General features: G+C 37.8%; 1 pseudogene across 1 annotated transcript; it reads left to right on the plus strand.

Annotated features, from left to right (window-relative positions):
* The first annotated feature begins 4,727 nt into the window (after window positions 1–4,727).
* On the plus strand, window positions 4,728–5,592 carry LOC306747499 (olfactory receptor 2AT4-like; annotated as a pseudogene). The gene has a single exon. The product of its transcript is annotated as an olfactory receptor 2AT4-like (transcript).
* The last annotated feature ends 2,325 nt before the right edge of the window (window positions 5,593–7,917 follow it).

Genomic DNA, 7,917 nt, shown 5'->3' on the forward strand with positions numbered 1-7,917 from the left:
TGCACAGTGGGATTTTTAGGCACCTTCAATAAAAATGTGGAAAGTCTTGCATACATACTTTTCTCTTACATGCACAATGCAGACATAAGAAGTATGAAGCTGCTTCCACTGTGTTTTAAGTACATATAGAACATCTGATATTGTTGAACATTGTTACTCAAAAGTGTTTAATCCTCGAAAATGTGTTTCATCCATACCCCTGTTTTAATCAGAGGTGTCAAGTAACGAAGTACAAATACTTCGTTACTTTACTTAAGTAGACATTTTGGGTATCTATACGTTTGAGAACCACAGCTTTAAGTGTTTGTGTCGGAGTCGCCGCCACCGCCGCCGATTTTGCACTATTACAATACTTATAGGCAACTAGTTATCATGTCTTCCGCTCCATGAAACACATGTTAATGCTCAGTACACATATGGGACTTTAATGTATTTGCATCGTAATAAAATGTGATCATTTTAAATGGGCAAAGATGCAGCTGAAACGGGTAGCCTAGTGCATCCCACATTTTTCAACATAACATTTTAAAACATTATAGTCATTGTGGCCTTTATAAAAATTATTGTTTTGAGGGAGGTGGGGTAGTGCACTATAGGCCCCTGAGACGTGGCTTAAGAGTTTGTCCTTAAAAAATCCCCTTACATTACTTTTACTTTTAAACTTTTAAGTAGTTTTGAAACCAGTACTTTTACACTTTTACTTAAGTAAAAAGCTTGAGTTGATACTTCAACTTTTACAGAAGTATTTTTAAACCCTAGTATCTATACTTCTACTTGAGTAATGAATGTGAATACTTTTGACACCTCTGGTTTTAATGACAATTTATTGTTAACAAGTTGCGTTTCAGAAATCGTCTGCCGAAAATTATACATTATTTCTACGTGGGATATCTCAGTTGACGGTTAGATACAGTCGTGCAGTTTGTACTTTGATTGATGTGGACAGTTCTTTACTACCTTTACAAATCCAATGTAAGTCTATTCTCATCATAGTTAATTTATTTGGATCCCCATTATTTAAAACAGGTGTGGAACTGCATTGGGATCAAGTTCAGGCTGCAACATGGACTCATCATGTTTTGCTTTTGGGCCTAAGCTACATGATTTATGTCTGGCTCAGTGCCGAAAGTGTCCAACACGTACAAAGTTCTACACACAAACACATTAATACGCACGTTGCGCATATATTTTTGACGTCAAATTGCACCAAAAATATGTAGAAACTGAATTCTGAATTTAATTTTACTGTTGTAAATTTAATTCGCAAACCTGAACTCTGTTTACAAGTAATGGCATCCATATTTGTATCTTTGGCTCTGGGTGTATTGATCAAGTTAAATAGTGAAATTCAAAAATGTAAGTTGTATTAATGCAGATGGCTGATGTGTTAAGAGTACAATGAAAGTGTGTACATGCCTGTGTTCCAGACAAGATTCTCTCATTTTATTGTACCACACAGATTATCATTTTTCTAACACTTCAAATTAAGTTATTTTGAGTAACAATGATCATTGTTGTTTAGAGCAGTAACAGGTAATAACAGTAATCTGGCATTTTTTTCTATGTCAGAAGTGCCATATTAAAGAGCCTGGCGGGTTGGTTTGCATCAATTATAATGTTTTTTAAATGTACGAGGAATGTAGTGGTAGAAGTTGATGCAAATTCAGGAGTCGACAAGAGATGAAATCGAGATGGACTTTATCTGCATAGAAAGGCAGATAAAGCCCGTTGATACTCTTATAACCTTCTGTGTGTGCGTTTATTTATATGTTTGTGTACATGTGCGCCTTTGGGCTCAACTAAATATTGCCTAGAATGGTAAGATATTGGCTCAACTAAATGTGATCTAACATGTTGATAATTTCTGAGAAGAGGACTTGTTGACCCGCTCTGGAATGTCTCCATGGCGATGGAGCCATGAGATCCCGAGAGATGTGTGTTGTTTGTGAGTGTTGGTGTGACGTGTGGCTACAACATATGCACAACATATATTGATTCTATCATATGAGAATCATACAAAAAAAAAACTATAAGAAAGCACAATGCTGCTGTCGTTATTTCCTTAATATGCATCAACAATTGGCTCGTCTGTAACTGCAGAACACCTACAGTAAGACACACACATTAAAACCTGACAATTGGAGCTCCAACAGGTCAATGTTGACTGAAGCTGTGTCAGTCAGGGACACCTAGCTGTTCAAAGGGGGGGGGATATCTATCTTTGAATTGTGTCTCCCAAAGTTTCTAGGTCAGGATCCTTGGTGCCACTTTCTAATGCAGTGGGCAAGGCAAGTTAATATGTAGCACATTTCAACAACAAGGTGATTCAAAGTGCTTCACATAAAACCATTAATAGAATCAAAACATAAGAAAACAAGATTTAAAAACAATTAAAAACATGGTAGCACTTTATAATAAGTACACACTATTTAGCATTAGTAAAGCGTGAATAAACACTTAATTCAAGCAATGGCTAGATCGCTAGTTAGCGGCCTAGCAAGCTAGTCCAGAGATAGGCACCGGCACGCGCCACCTCAGTTGTAAGTAGACCAATCCAGGTGATAGCGAGATACTCATAATCAATCATTTGTACCAGCAAACTGAGAAACATGCCACCACTCGTGCTACTGGTGTGCGTCGGCTCACAACACCTGCCAGCTCGGGCCACAGTGGTGACACGTCATCAACGTGGGACACACGTTTACGCTCTAGGACCCGGTGTGTCCCACAGTGCCGGATCAGAAAGTTTCATTTTCAGTGTTCAATCTGGATTTAACGGAGTTTAGGCTTTCTGCAGACCTGCAGCTTTCAGGGACCTTGTTCCATATATGTGGAGCGGAAAAGCTGAACGCTGCTTTTACGTCTTTACTTCTGACTCTTGGAAAAGAAAAAAGACCCGTCCCAGACGACCTGAGAGGTCGGGATGGTTCATAAGGTAGCAGCAAATCAAAAATGTATTGAGGCCCGACGCCATTCAGGGCTTTTTAAACCAGCAGCAGGATTTTAAAGTAAATTATTTGTTGGACAGGAAGCCAGTGCAAAGATCTCAGAACTGGAGTGATGTGATCCACTTTCCTGGTCTTAGTGAGGACTCGAGATGCAGCGTTCTGAATCAGTTGCAGCTTTCTGATTGACTTTTTACAGAGGCCTGTGAACACACCGTTACAGTAGTCAAGTCTACTGAAGATAAATGCATGGACAAGTTTCTCCAAATCTTTTTGAGACCATAAATCCTCTAAGCCTTGATATATTCTTCAGGTGATAGTAGGCTGATTTTGTAATTGTCTTGATTTGGCTGTTCAGGTTGAGGTCTGAATCCATAACTACAGCAAGATTTCTAGCTTGGTTTGTTGTTTTTAACATCAGTGATTGAAACTGAGAGCTGACTTTCAATCATTCGTCCTTGGGACCAAAAACAATTACTTCTGTTTTATCTTTATTTAATTGAAGAAAATTCCGGCACATCCAGTTGTTGATTTCTTAAATGCATTTAGCCAGCCCTTGTATGGGATTATAGTCCCCCTGTGATATTGTTATGTAGAGTTGTGTGTCGTCTGCATAATTATGACAACACACTTTGTTGTTTTTCATAATCTGAGCCAGTGGACGCATGTAGATGTTAAACAGAAGAGGCCCCAGTATTGAACCTTGGGGAACACCACATGTCATCCTAGTCAGCTCTGATGTGTAATTAGCTACCGACACAAAGTATTGTCGGTCCTCAAGTAGGATTCAAACCAGTTAAGTGCTGCGCCAGAAAGTTCTACCCAGACTAATAATAATAATACTAATACTAGTACTACTACTAAGTAATACTAAGACTGAAGTTCTGCCACTGTCTGTGTTTAACTGGATGTCGTTGAAAACCTTAACAAGAGCAGTTTCAGTACTGTGGTGCTGACGAAAGTCGGACGGGAAGGCATCAAATTGATGCATCAATGTATATGAAATAAACACATAGATCACAGAATCACTACCACCTTAGTACGTCACTATGGAGTGTAATTGCCAAAGACACCTCACTATTCCATTCATCATGCATGTTGAATAAAAAATGTTTTTAATCTCAGTTATTTTTTTAATACTAGTGAAATGCTCGTTCAAAGCATGCCTGTTCAAAACAAGCCAAACCCTTGGCCTGTGGTGCTGCTGCTTCAGCTTTCTCAAAACAACTGAACATGGTGCTTCCTTTGGTTTCTGAGAAATACATCTGCCATTGTGTCACACACCCAAGACACGGCTGCTCACGGTCTAAAACAGGTGAAATTGGCCTACGGTGTGGTCCACTGGCAAAAAACACCAGGGGCAAATTTTACTGTTCTGCAAGGTCGGCGACCTGAGCCTGGGATGCACAACTAAAGAGGCCCCAAACAGCTATTGATTAATTATGACGTGCTCCAACAAAAATCGGTTAGTGCAAAATAAAGTTTGACACTTGTTGTGATGATATGTTTTTTCATGGGGCATAGAAAACATGTATGACTTCATGCCTCAAGAATCAAGTTGTTTACGTAACTCATTCTTTGGAGAGTTTAATGAGATCCATAGAGGATGAAGTAGTCTCATAAAAACATCAAACCGGCTCGAACAGATCACTTTCCTGTTCCTGTGTCTGCCAGGTCACACCAGTGCATATCCAGGTCAGGTACTGAAGACTGAATAAGACAATCTAGTGCTGGTTGCATGAGCTCCTTTTTTATTTTATCATTTCATTTGATATATCATTCATGGATAATATAATAAATGTGACATACATCACTTTTGATGGGCATGTGGAAGTGCACAAATATAGATATCTTTATTTTGTGATCATGTTTACAGTGTATGTTTTAATAATTAGCAGTAATTTAACTATTGTGTGCATTATAGTGATTCACAAATCCCTCCATGAGCCAATGTACATATTCATTGCAGCTTTGTTAATCAACTCTGTTCTTTTCAGCACTGCTATCTACCCGAAGCTTTTGATTGACTTTTTATCAGAAAAACAGATCATATCTTATTCAGCCTGTCTCTTACAGTGGTTTACATATTACTCTCTAGGTAGTTCAGATTTCTTCCTGTTGTCGGTCATGGCTTATGATAGATATGTGTCTATATGTAACCCTCTGCAATATCCAACCATCATGAGAAAAACAACTGTTTGTATTTTGCTGATTTCTGCTTGGATTCTGCCCGCTTGTCAGCTTTCAGTCCCAATGTTATTGAGTGCTAAAAAGAAAATCTGTAACTTTCATTTGAAAGGAATACTTTGCAACAGCACAGTTCACGAACTTCACTGTGTGCGTTCAAGAATGCTACATGTTTATGGCTTGGTTGTTTTAGTGAGTGCTGCACTTCTCCCTGTGCTCTTCATACTTTTTACATACACCAGGATACTTGTAATAACCTATCGATGTCAAGGAGTCAGGAGAAAAGCTGCACAGACATGTTTACCCCACCTGCTGGTTCTCATCAGCTTTTCCTGTTTAAGTGCATATGATGTACTTCTTGCTCGACTGGAATTTGATTTTCCGAAATCTTTACGTTTGATAATGGCTTTACAAGTAGTAATATATCATCCACTTCTTAATCCAATCATTTATGGACTAAAAATGAGAGGAATTTATGAACACCTTAAGAGGCTGTTCTGCTAAACGGTCTAATGTGTTCACACTGACTGAGCAATTTACTACTGTGACTTAAAAAGTGTTTCAAAAACCCAAAGGTAATGTTTAAGACGAACAGATAACCAAAACGTATTATTATATTTTCTTGTTTGATTTTAGTTATCGGTGATGACATGACTTTTGTTTTCAAGTGGATTGCTCAAGTTTCTAATTGCCCTCAAATAAGCATAAGATTAGATGAGATAAGGCAATATAGTGTTTTAGCAGCACATTACAGAAGTAAATACAGATAAGAGAAATAAAAATAAGTATCATGATATAGTATGTGGTGCAGTGTGACGGCCCTCCGGCTTCAGGCAGGGCCTGCTGTGTGTGTGTTACTGGAATCACCTGGCCAGAGTCCCAGAAGGGAATATTTGACTGTTTTTAATTGAACATTGTAGGCTGGAATCCTTGTAAAAAGACTATATCATGTGCTCACCATTGTAACATCCAAGTCTTGCTTGTTGGTAATTTCATAATCACATCACATTGACTACACATTAATGTTTTTATATGTGGGAGGTTAACAGGGTTGATTCTAGCTCATACTTTCAGATTTGTTAACCCTCTTCTAATATTTATGATGTTAGTAAACAGCTTTGCAAAAATATTATGCTTCGACACATGACTATGCAGACATGGTGATTAAGTTATAGTTGAAATACCTTCATAATAAAAGGCAAGAACAAAATAATAAGAAAAGAGTGATTCCTTTTCATGTAAACATTTCTCCAATATGTATCCAAACAGGATGTTTACTCTGGAGCATCCCTTCACATGAAAACTAGAGCAAGTAGGGCTCAATCAATTAGAGATATATTTTAGAACAGTTTTGTTTTCGTCAAGCTGCGATCCCTCTGTATTTCCACAGTGCTCTCTGGGGGATAGGTAGATTTGACGATGTATTTAGAAGGCACTAACAGTCTGATTAAGGATAGCAGTGAGAGTTCCTCCACATCTGCAGAATATTTACCAGCTATACCATCCAAAGCCTCTACATAAGGAAGTTAATTGTTGTTCATCAGGTTATGGTATGTGCCGCCGTTTTCAATATGACCTCTGACCTCTGTAAAGTTTCCCTTGAAGAACTGTGTAACCAATCTAAACAACCCAACCCTTACAAGCAATGAAGAGGTTTATGGTTCACAAATGCACTGCTTTACTATCACCACCAGAGGTGTCAAAAGTATTCACATTCATTACTCAAGTAGAAGTATAGATACTAGGGTTTAAAAATACTTCTGTAAAAGTTGAAGTATCAACTCAAGCTTTTTTCTTAAGTAAAAGTGTAAAAGTACTGGTTTAAAAACTACTTAAAAGTATAAAAGTAAAATTAATGTAAGGGGATTTTTTTTTTTTTTCATTAAGGACAAACTCTTAAGCCGCGTCTCAGGGGCCTATAGTGCACTACCCCACCTCCCCCCAAAACAATAATTTTTATAAAGGCCATAATGACTATAATGTTTTAAAATATTATGTTGAAAAATGTGAGATGCACTAGGCTACCCGTTTCAGCTGCATATATGCCCATTTAAAATGACCACATTTTGTTACAATGCAAATACATTAAAGTACCATATGTGTACTGAGCATAAACATGTGTTTCATGGAGCGGAAGACATGATAACTAGTTGCCTATAAGTATTGTAATAGTGCAAAATTGGCGGCGGTCGCGACTCCGACACAAACACTTAAAGCTGTGGTTCTCAAACCTTTTCTGTAAATAACATAATTGTGTGACTCATCTGTGCTTTTATAAATAACAGAATAAAGAAAATTGCAATCACTTTCAAGTAAATCAGATTTCCCCATCAGACAATGTTTTGTGTAAGTTCTATCTGTGCAAAAATATATAACTATATTTAGTTACTACTAAATAGCTCATTGTGGAAAACAATAAGCTTTTAATTTTTGTTGCCAAACAAAACAGAATGAGTGCAGATATGTGAGCCATCAGGTTGTATCAGTATTAGTGGCTGCAGTGAGCTGCTTTCCTCGACACATATGTTATAAACGGGGTTGTAGATTTGATACGGCCTCTCTCAATTCATGCTCAATATTGAGCTTACATCTGTTTTTTTATTTTGAGAAACGCAACAGCAGGAAAAGACGAGCTCACGGAGCTCACTGCTTCGCGTCAAATCGCGCATGCGCAAGCGTAACCTGTTAACGGCGTACCGTAACCATTTACCCGAAAGTACAGGCATTTGTCCATGTATTTATTAATGACTTCGTTTTATATCCGTGTACTTTGTACTTTTGTAAT

The sequence above is a fragment of the Taurulus bubalis genome, assembly GCF_910589615.1.
Source record: "Taurulus bubalis genome assembly, chromosome: 15".
Taxonomy (NCBI): Eukaryota; Metazoa; Chordata; class Actinopteri; order Perciformes; family Cottidae; genus Taurulus; species Taurulus bubalis.